Raw genomic sequence first — 11562 nt, 5'->3', positions numbered from 1 at the left:
CTACTGCAAATGAAAGATTTTAATAGAGAACAAACAATGTATTTACCTTAATAGTCATAATATATATAGCAGTTCATGACATCCAGTCTAACAAATTTCAAAACTCCGCCATCTCTCTCCCCACATCCACCACTGCTGGCGCTCACCTCCAATTGCGCAACGCTATGCGCTGTTCACATCCAGCTGCCCAACACTACAATGGCCAACAACAATGCAAACCAGCCACAGACTGCACTCAGCACAGCCAGTGATTTTCATACAGAGCGCTACGTAACGTTGCCAATAAGAAAACATAAACAGCCTACTTACAAGAGATGGAGTACAAGCTAAGAATGTTTCAGGGCCGGGGAAGGAAATCGGCTGTGCCCTGTCAAAGGCATCATCCCGGCATTTGCTAGGAACTATTTATGGAAATCATACAAAACCCAAATCTGGATGGTCGGATTCGGATTTGAAACATCACTCTATCGAATGCGAGTCCCGAGTGTGCCACCTCGCTCGGCCCTTAAGGCCGACCTTGTGCCGTCTCTAATAGTCTCGCAGTCGATGGAACGTTAGACCCTAATCTTCCTTCCTTAATTCATTTGGACTGTACAATAATCCACATACATCTTCACTCACATTTCGTACAAGTACCTGGAAGTAGGAAGTAGTGAGGCTGTTAAGTGGTACTATTGCATAATTCCATTTGTAGGCGAAACAACTCGTTATAGGTAGCAACTCATTTGTAGGTTATTAAAAAACTGTAGCATCTCTACGAAACAGATTTCCTGTAAACCATTTGCAGGACCAGTGTCATAGTTCTGCTCAAGTAATTGAGAGTTGTATGTGGTTTACCCATGATGGGACGTCGAACGTACTCATTTATCTATCTTAACTAACAGACACCGAAAAACAGCCTAATACCGAGCAAAACTCTGCTTGAAAAATTTAAAGGACTTTTTTTCAGAGCGGATATTACGAATGATCTCAAGCCGTGTGCCTGTTACCGCCTACGAACCGCGAGGAAAAACAATGGTACGCACAGAGGTATACACGTTGTTTCACAGTTTAGGTTAAAATCAGCAGTCGAGATGGCTTACGCTAAAGCCATCTTCAGAATTTTTGGCCTCCTAAGGCTGGAACAGGCGGCTTCTCGGTTCTCTCGTGATACCACGATCGTACGCATCAGCAGGTGGCTTTAACATAAGCTGAAACCGGGAAAATAAACAAATATTATTGCGATCTCGACTGTTGATTTCACCCTATATATGGCACCACTCCATAGACAATGTTGTCTAAATTTAAGTTTCACAATTCCCATTACAGGTTGTTAGGAGTTGTAGATTGAAATTAGGACTTTAAGTTTTTGCGATGAGCCCATGTCCGGAAATGAACCGCTTGGAGATCGGATCATTTTCAAATTTCCCGCTTCACGGTACGGTAGGTAATGACAGAGCTACACCAACGCATGTATCGAGAACATTTTCCGGATCACCTTAGTCCATCGCATACCATTTTCGTCCGACTACGACATCTGCGAGAAAGTGGTACATTCACGACTAGGAGGTTTGACTGTTGCGTTCCACGGCCGCTCACCAGTGTTTGTGGAAGCATGCGTCGCAGATACAACTTGTGCAACGAGCAGCAGAGACACAGCGTCGAGCCACTCCTGATTTGAAAGTGATCCAATCTTCAAACTTATTTTATATCCAGACGGTACGTTTCTAGTCCTGCGTTCCGTATCTATTAAGTCCCCTCTACAATCCGTAGAAGCCTATAATAGCAACTGTGAAACATACTGCACAAAACGTGAGTGAAACGGGAAGCAACATTAACGTGAAAAGTGCCTTCAGCTACGCACTTTCATGTGGTGTATACAGTATAGATGCAGGTGTCGAAGCAATAGCTGCGAACGTGTTGTAAACTTCTGCACCTTATGAAGAGGTCTGGGAATATGAAAATGCATAAACGAAAAGCTTACAGTCGAATTATGAGAATTCAAGATCTGATGAACACGTAATGCTTTAGAAAACGAAAAGAATTTTTTCCCATAAATGACGCGCACACGCCAGGCAGCGATTGCAAGTGAAACATTCGGTGCGATAGTTGTCGGGGCAACCGCAGAGGGCCGTGGCATTTCCTGTCAGCGGAAACTCGCGGTTCCTTGAATTGGGCACCACAACAAGCAACTCACCTGGCAAGCAGTGTGGCGCTGACCTGCTCGTTGCACGTAACCTAAGAGTCTCAGGTAACACAAAACAACATACATTCTTTACTGTTTAGGAATTTTTGTTAGTTAGTGACACATACTTTCAGTGCTTGTGGCTACTTCGCATACGCTCCGTTCGCTGGACATCTTATTGTGGCGAACAGAGTGTGAACAGTCAAGCTACGATATTTTTTCGGACATTCTCGTTCGACACTTATATTCAAATTTTGTGGTGCTTATAATTCCTTTAGTATTAAAGGAGAATGTAACATCACAGCACAGATTTTATGCAACATTATCAAAAATTATTTATTTATTTACTGTCATTTACAAATGACCTGCCTTCTCGTTACTAAGACAGGTCGCACTTTCACAATATGAAATTGTACATGAACAGAATGTGATACTTATTATTTCTTATTTTTAATAACGCTTAATAATATTGCAGCTTTAAATACTTACTTCCAAGTAATTAAGAAACGAAAAATCTTAAAATTAGTGATTTATGAATGGAATTTTCCTGGAAAATTTAATGTCGGTATTAGTAACTTGCGACAAGTAGAGGAGAGGTACTGCGACCCACCATTTCGCATAGCTTCGACGTTTTAGTTAACGGCCACTCAGAAGTGACTCCTGTCAAAGTGTTTGTCACCAAGCTTCTGCTTCCGAAAAAAGTTAAGTCACATTCATGATACATGATTCAACTCGGACAAGGTCGAATCATTAGAACCCTCGAAATTTAGGAAATTTATTTTTAGGTATGAGGTATGCAACCTAATGCTTTCCGAGAAATGGAAGAAGTATTTCTATCAGTTGCAGGTACGCATTTATGAGGAGGAGGGAGAGCTCTTGCTGACTGTGGCGGCAGCCAATTTTGTAAGGCCTCCCTTATCACAGGAAACTTTGATGTGCATGGGTTCGAATCTAACTTCTTCCAATTCTTTTTTTCTTCAGTTTTAGGCACGATAATGGTGTCCGTTTTAGGGAGTGTGAAGATAGAAACACAAAGTGCTGCTTCATTTCCCCTCCCCTTCCTTTTTCTCGAACACTGACAGTTTTTTCCGTATTTTGGAAAGCATCAGTGTCTCAGGTGGTATGCATCATAGAAGCAGGGAAAGTAGAGAAATATTAGCTGATCACTTCCTTCCTCTTGTTTACAATAGCATTAATTTAAAATACGTAAATTTGCTGACAGTTTCCATACGCTTGCTAAAGAGAACTGCGACATGCATTGTAAGAACTAAAATTGGAACCCGCGCGCGTTAGTTTCTTGAGACATGAACGCAATTCCTGTACCACTTGACTGAAGCTGCAGTTAGCACGTCCTTATCTTTTTCAAGTGTATAGTATATGTAATGGGTCTAAATCAGTAATTCGATTTTCTGGAAACTGTGAAGCTGCAGGTGGGATGTGTGAATAGAACTTCCTTATTTGCGACTCGCGTTGTGACCTAAGCCTCTTTGCAGGAGTTGCTTTTCAGTGGCCCCCTATTAGTAGCCCCAAGTTCGTCCCAGATTGGCCAGCGCTACGTGGTATTACCAACATAAAAACCTAAACAGCCTACTTCAACTTTTGTAAATTAGTCATAGCTCGTGTCACGTGATCTCGTCAGCCAATGATAGCAGATCTTCAGAGCATAGCGCACGTGAGGTAGTCAGCCTATCGCAAACACTCACACAGTAAAAGTTAATGGTTTAAATTAATATACATAGTGTAGCTACAAGAGAAGCTAAGCTTTCACATATAATATTAGTCTTTCTTTCACTTTAAGATACATTACTCAAATGTGCCAGGAAAATTTTAAACAATGACGTAAATGTCTAGTCTTCTTCTAAGTCACTGGCCTTCAAAGAGTTAAGCTGTGATTTAAGAAATTCAAAGGACATTCTCGCACGCCACATGATTCATCTTGCATAAAACGAAATTTACTTTGAAAGTAACGCTTTTCAAACCACCATTCGCAATATTTTCTCGTGACCTGTTACAATTCGTTTCAGCAATTGTCAGAGCATCTGAAAACAGGCGATTCTGAGTGTGCGCAACTACGATGACTTAGGAAGCCCGTATCTTTGTACGTATATAGCATTAAGAGATCTTGCAGAGCGTTAAGAGTTTACATTACGTCATAAAGCGAAACAGAACATCAGATGATACTCAGAGAAGATCGGAATTTTGTATATCATACTAAAATGCATAATTTGGCTTAATGTGGACATTCTTATGTCTAGAACCACAAAGATGTAGGTCCCAACCTGGAATTAAGCTTTTCAATGTGGTTTTCTGGATGCAAATTTTCTTGGAGTATCAGTACTGTATTATCTCATGTTTGGTTCTTTATTACGGCATAATGCCATGCGTGCTGAAAGATGTAAATGTGCATTTGAAATTAAGCACACAGTTGAAATTGGTCAGTGGTGTGGAATGAAACACTTAGTTTCACATAAAGTAACTGACTCAGGGAGAATGACTAATAAAAGGCAAATTTCTTTAGCAAATCGAAAAAAATAACTTCGTTGTTCTGCAAGACTATTAATGATTTACTGCCAAAAACGTGGAAATAAAATCAGGAAACTGAAACTAACAACAAATTTGAGCCTTCCGTAATTATGTGATTGTAGTTTAATTCACTTGATAGCTTCCGGCCATAGAATTCTGTTTTGTTTTCATTTGACGTGAGAGCTGTAAGTGAAGAGGAAACAGCAAAATCACTGAAAGTAGAAACTGGGCACGTGGAAACTACTCCCTCTACCCACTATAACTCAGGCTACACTGCGAACGTGCGAATCTGGCAGCTTGGGTGCGCCAGAAATATGTTTCCGTGTAGCATCTGGCTTCTTGTTTGCTACTGCTCATACAGCCAACAGCCACACAAAAGCGGGAGAAGGTACTGCTCACACGCGACTGAACTGCGCATGGCCATGAGCCCGCTGGCAACTGTTCAGGCGACCTTATTACGAACAGTTATGAAGTCGTGCTCATCGGAAGCAGTTTGTTGTTATGAACTGCATAGTCTTCGTCCTAAAGGCTTTGACATGTTTTGCTGTTTTGCTGACATGTTTTGCTTGTGTGTGCATCGTGTTTCGTTGTTGTAAATGGCGCATTTCCTTTGCATCTTGAGTTTTATTTTCATTTTTTGTTTCGTTTATGTTTGATGGCCGCAGTATTGTTCTGCAGTCGCAGGATAAAGTAAAGTTCTTTGTCACAGTGTCAGTTCTTACCAGTCAAAATTACAAAAATTTAGCTGAAAACTAGAACAATGAAAAATTCCCGGAATTCTAAAAAAATCCCGGATTTCTGCCGGTTTTCTCTTGGATAAACTCCTGGGTTTTCCCCGGATTTCCCGTGGCGTATGCTCCCTGTAATATCTTTATTTCTGGATCTAAGGAGTTTGGGAAAGCTTCGTACATACGACATATAAGCAGCATTCTGCTCAAATTTTTGAGTTTTATTTTTCTAATAAAATTTTCTCTAGTTCCCAACTGTATCAAGTGGTTAAAAACCCACGAGCTTGAGGCCGGGTGCCCCTTGGCCATTGTCAAGTGATGCCAGTCACCATGGAATGTTCGCAAACATCCACGAAATCAAAGCAACAAATAGATTAAAAAGATTCAACAAATTCCACTACTAGATAATATCAGTGAATGCGGCGAAAAATGACTAATTTCGATTTTAGCAGACAACATTCTTCTCCGCTGTCAATCCCTCTCCCCCCTCCCCCCCCTCCCCCCGAAATGCTTCACATTGACGATCCGTTCCGCTCCGCTCCGTTCACGGCCTGTCTGCCATTTGAAATGCATTGCATTGCATTGCAGAATATTTCAAAGTTCCGTTCCGTGACAGTGTGTCCGTCGACCTTTACGCAGAGGCGTTCGAAAGACATCCAAAGCCTAATCCAGCTACACAGTTCTAAGTTTTCTACTTCTACATCCAGATGGTTACTCTGCAGTTCACAATTAAGCGTCTGTCAGAGTTCATCGAACCACCACCAAGCTATTTGTGTACCTTTCCACTCTCGAACAGCGAACGGAAAAACGACCACTTAAATCTTTCCACTCAAGCTCTGATTTCTCTTATTTTATTAAATGATCATTTTTTCCTGTGTAGAGCCGGCCGCGGTGGCCGTGCGGTTCTGGCGCTGCAGTCCGGAACCGCGGGACTGCTACGGTCGCAGGTTCGAATCCTGCCTCGGGCATGGGTGTGTGTGTGATGTCCTTAGGTTAGTTAGGTTTAAGTAAATCAAAGTTCTAGGGGACTTATGACCTAAGATGCTGAGTCCCATAGTGCTCAGAGCCATTTGAACCATTTTTTTTTTTTTTTCCTGTGTAGAAGGGGCCAACAAAATATTCTCTCATTCGGAGGAGAAACCTGTTGATTGAAATTTCATAAGGAGATCATCCCGCAAAGAAAAACATTTGTTTTAATGATTGCCACCCCGATTCTTATCATGTTTGTGGCGCTCTCCACCTTATTTCGTGATAATACAAAACGAACTGTCCTCCTCTGAACTTTCTCTGTCCTCCATCAATCCTCTCTAATGCAGATCCCACACTGCGCGGCAATCAGAAGGCGGACATGCGTAGTATGAGCAGTCTGTTTAGTAGACCTGTTGCATTTCTGAGTGTCCTGCCAATAAATCGCACTCGTTGGTTCTCTTTCTGCACAACATTATCTACATAATCATACCAATTTAGGTTATTCGTAATTTTAATCCCTAGGTATTTAGATGAATTTACAGCCGTGAGATGGGTGTGTTTTACCTTGTAATCGTATTTAGCGGATTTCTTCTAGTATTTATATGAATTCGTAATTTAAAGTCAACTGCCACTTTGCGCAATATACAGACATCGTGTCTTAATTATTTTGCAATTTGTTTTGATCATCTGATGAGTTTATAAGCGGTAAATGGCAGCGTCATCTGCAAACAGTCCAAGTCGGCTACTCAGTTTCTCCTAGATTAAAGTTTTCGTTCCACAGATCCAAAAATTAGATGATTTCCGTGGTGTGGAACATGTCATCGTTTATGTAGACCAGAAAAAGCAGGGGAACTAAAACACTTCCCCGGGGAATGTCAGATATTACATTTGTTACATTCGATGACTTCTCTCAATTACTTCGAACTGTGACCTTTCTGACAGGAAATCACGAATCCAACAACAGAGGCGATACTATATACACATACAGTTTGATTAGAAGTCGCTTGTGAGCATTGGTGTCGAAAACCTTCGGGAAAACTAAAAATAATGAATCAATTAGACGTCCCCTGTCGGTAGCACTCTTTACTTCTTGAGAATAAGGAGGTTGTTGTTGTTTCATAAGAACGATCTTTTCCGAGTCCATATTGGCCATTTGTCAATAAATCATGTTCTTCGAGATAATTCATAGCGTTCGAATATAGTATATTTTCCACAATCCTCCTCCAAATTTGTTAGTGATATGGTCTCCAATTCAGCAGATTACTTCTACTTCCTGAGTATTGACGTGCCCTTTGCAACTTTCCAGGCCTTGAATCGGATCTTTCTAAGAGCGGGAGTTGTATAGGATTCCTAAATATGGAGCTATTTTACCAGCATACTCTGAAAGGAACCCGATTGGTATACCTGGTATACAATCTGGACCAGAGGCATTTATTGTTTTAAGTTGATCCGCTACTTCTAAGTTGCTTATGTTGGTAGTTCATGATTCCAATTCTGGAATATTTACTTAGTCTTCTTTTGTGAAGGAAGCTGTAACGTCACCATTGATATCGCACAGTGAAGGTACTGATGGCGTCTTGCGGCTGGTGTACTTTACATGCGACCACTATCTCTTTGGGCTTTCTGCCAGATTTGGAGATAGTTTCGTTACGGAAACTATTAAAAACATCTGACATTGAAGACAGCGCTAAATTTAGAGATTCTGTAAAACTTCGCTGGTCTTGGAGATTTTGCTTTCTCTTTAACTTGGCATACTCTTCCGTTGTTTCGGCAACAATGGTCTCACTCGTTTTGTGTACCATGGGGGATCAGTACCATCTCTTGTTAATTTGGTATACATCTCTCAACAGCCGTCGATACTACTCGTACGTCTCTGAATTTAAACCACACCGGGCAGCCGAAGTCCCTAGAAGGGACACCTTTGTCAAAAATACCATACGTTCATTTCGTTTCATTTCATTTCATGCCGGATTAATCCCTCGTTTTATTTTCTGTAACGAGCCGCGCCCACGTTGTGGTTCCCCCCCCAGGGGATCGACAACTCTTTTGTGGATACGTGCGTAGCGAGCACGGGACCCCGAGTTGATGTGGCCTTCCTTCCTTTCCGGGCTGCATACCTTCCCTTTCCGCATCCTTCCCCATCCCCATCCCCCATCCTCGCCCCCCCCCCCCCTCACCTCTGGCTCTTTCTTTCCCTTTCTCCCCCTCTGGGGTTATGGTTTGTGCCTACATCCGGAGACGGACGCTTGTAAATATACTACATTCTTCGCCTTCCTTGCTTGTAAGTCTTCATCCTTCCTTTGTCCTTCTCTTTTCCTTACCTCTTCTCTCTACCCTTTTCTCCGCTGCGGCGTTTGAGACCTCTCTTCTTTCCTTTCCCTTTCTCTTTTTTCCTCCCTGTACGTGTCTGAAGGCCGACCCACGCACTTCCATGCGTAGCCGGTGATGGGGTAACGCATAATTCCCCACCCCGGGTAGACAGGTAGGACACGTACGTACCCGCTGGTAACGGCCAGGCCCAGGGAGGGGTGATTACCCGAGCTGATACCTTCCGAAAGTGCCGATTGGTCCCTCCGTCCGTTTGTCGGGAGGTGTGACCTGAGGTGTGAACAATCACCTAAGGCGGGTGTGCCCTCAGTGAGGGCCCCCACAAGGGAGGAGCGCGCCATCGGAGACGCCGGTAATCATGGGGGATTCTTCCGCAATGGTTTCCTCACCTTCCACTATGTCTGCTCACAAACGTAAGTTCACTGAGTCTCAGCCACAGACGGTTCTTCCATCGTTGCCACAGTTCCTTGTTGTTTCTCGGTCTGACGAAGGTCACGACTTCTCCACGGTCAACCCTTTCATTATTCAGAAAGGTGTCGACGCAATTGCAGGTCCTGTAAAGTCTTGTTCCAGATTACGGAATGGCACCCTGTTGTTAGAAACACACAGTGCCCTCCAGGCACAAAAATTGCTGCGTACTTCTCTGCTCCACACCTTCCCTGTCCGGGTGGAACCGCACCGTACCTTAAATTCCTCGCCTGGAGTCGTTTATACACGCTCCCTCGATGGATTGTCCGACGAAGAAATTCAGCATTACCTGTCTGACCAGGGCGTAACGGCTGTTCATAGAGTTATGAAAAGGGTTGACACGAACATCATTCCAACCCGCACTGTCTTCTTGACATTTGACAAAGTTCAACTCCCATCGAAAATCAAAGCAGGCTATGAGATAATTACCGTTCGCCCTTACGTCCCAAACCCTACGTGTTGCTATCGATGCCAGCGGTTCAATCACACCAGCCAGTCCTGTTCCAATCCGGCCAAATGTTACGTGTGGCAAGGATGCCCATGAGGGTGCTTGTCCACCTCCATCCCCTCGCTGCATCAACTGTATGGGTGACCACGCTGCTTCCTCTCGAGATTGCCCCGTTTTTAAGGACGAAAAACTCATCCAGGAAATAAGAGTGAAGGAAAAGGTGTCGACCTTTGCTGCTCGAAAATTATTCGCCAGTCGACAGCCCACCGTGCCTCAGACAGGAAAATACAGCACTGTCCTTGCTTCCCCTCGGCCAACAAAGGAGGCGGCCACGCAGACTTGCGACCTCACCTTTAGTACCACGGTCGTCAGATCGGCCAGCGCAAAGATCGCCCGTTCAACCTCACCACTTTCGCCTGCCCACTCTATGGCTCACCCTTCGTCGGGTTCTGCTAAATCTCGAGCCCAAAAGTCAGACGCAAAGTCTTCGAAAAAAGAGCATACTCGTGAAGAGTTTTTACGTACCGCAACTTCCCAACCATCGGTTCCTCCTTCATCTAAACATCATACTTCCAAGAAGGCTACAAAGAAACCCAGTTCCTCTCCTTCTCCGCCAAGGCGTGTCCCATCTACAGCACCACCTGGCGGAAATCGCCCTCGGCCGTCTTCTGTGTCGCCGAGGCGCACTGCTGGTGGCCGGTCAACCGGCCGATCGCTGGTGGCAGGAGCTGCTCCTGACCAACCTATGGATCAGGAACTTCTGCCTTCGGCTGAATGCCATTCCATGCTGTCGGTCGCAAGCTCTGAGCAGTCGTTGAGTTGACAGCACCCTTGGTCACATTCCTCCATTTTCTGTTCACCCTATGTCCATTATCCACTGGAATATCTGCGGCATTCGAGCCAATCGGGATGAATTGTCGATCCTCTTACGATCCTACTCGCCGGTCATCTTCTGTCTTCAGGAAACAAAGCTGCGTCCCCATGACCGCTTTGTTCTCCCTCATTTTCAGTCCGTCCGATATGACCTCCCCTCTGTTGAAGGCACTCCAGCCCATGGAGGACTCATGATTCTTCTCCGTGATACTCTCCATTATCACCCAATCCCCTTAAACAGTTCCTTCCAAGCTGTCGCCGTCAGTCTTTCCCTTTCTGGATACACGTTCTCTCTTTGTACTGTGTACATTCCATCGTCCACACCAATGACACGAGCTGATCTCCTTCATCTTCTTGGTCAGATTCCACCCCCCCCATTTGCTGGTTGGGGACTTCAATGCCCACCACCCGCTTTGGGGATCTCGACATCCTTGTCCACGTGGCTCACTATTGCTAGACGTCTTCCACCAAGCAGATCTAGTTTGCCTCAACACTGGGGTCCCCACATTTTTGTCTGCCTCCACGACAAATTTATCTCATTTGGACCTTGCGGTCGGTACTGTTCCGCTAGCTCGGCGCTTCGAATGGTTCGCCCTTGATGATACACACTCGAGTGACCACTTTCCATGTGTCCTTCGACTGCAGCCTCAACTGCCATATATGCGCTCGCGACGCTGGAAGTTTGCCCAAGCCGATTGGACACTTTTTTCGTCTCTAGCGACTTTCGATGACCGTCGCTTTCCCAGCGTCGACGATGAGGTCACACACATTACCGACGTTATTCTTACAGCTGCGGAACGTCCAATACCACGCACCTCCGAATTTCCCCGGCGCCCCCCAGTTCCTTGGTGGAACGAGGCATGCCGTGACGCAATACGTGAGCGACGACGTGCTCTTCGCATTTTCCGTCACCATCCTACCTTGGCCAACTGTATCCGCTATAAGCAGCTCCGTGCGCGATGCCGTCGCGTCATCCGCGATAGCAAGAAGGCAAGCTGGAAATTCTTTATTAGCTCATTTAACACCTTCACTCCCTCCTCGGAAGTTTGGAGTCGGCTTCG

The 11562-nt window shown here is 44.6% G+C and overlaps 1 protein-coding gene across 1 annotated transcript in view; it reads left to right on the top strand.

Moving 5' to 3' along the window:
* Positions 1-2147: 2147 nt before the first annotated feature.
* Positions 2148-11562, top strand: part of LOC126237524 (uncharacterized) — a 76275-nt gene continuing 66860 nt past the window's right edge. The window contains exon 1 of the mRNA XM_049947704.1: positions 2148-2230. The gene's annotated coding sequence lies outside the window, so the exon portion shown is untranslated. The remainder of the gene's footprint in view (positions 2231-11562) is intronic.

The sequence above is a fragment of the Schistocerca nitens genome, chromosome 1 (genome assembly GCF_023898315.1).
Source record: "Schistocerca nitens isolate TAMUIC-IGC-003100 chromosome 1, iqSchNite1.1, whole genome shotgun sequence".
In the NCBI taxonomy this organism is placed as follows: domain Eukaryota; kingdom Metazoa; phylum Arthropoda; class Insecta; order Orthoptera; family Acrididae; genus Schistocerca; species Schistocerca nitens.
The sequence above is the reverse complement of the archived record's forward strand: the minus strand, read 5'-3'. Positions and strand labels throughout refer to the sequence as shown.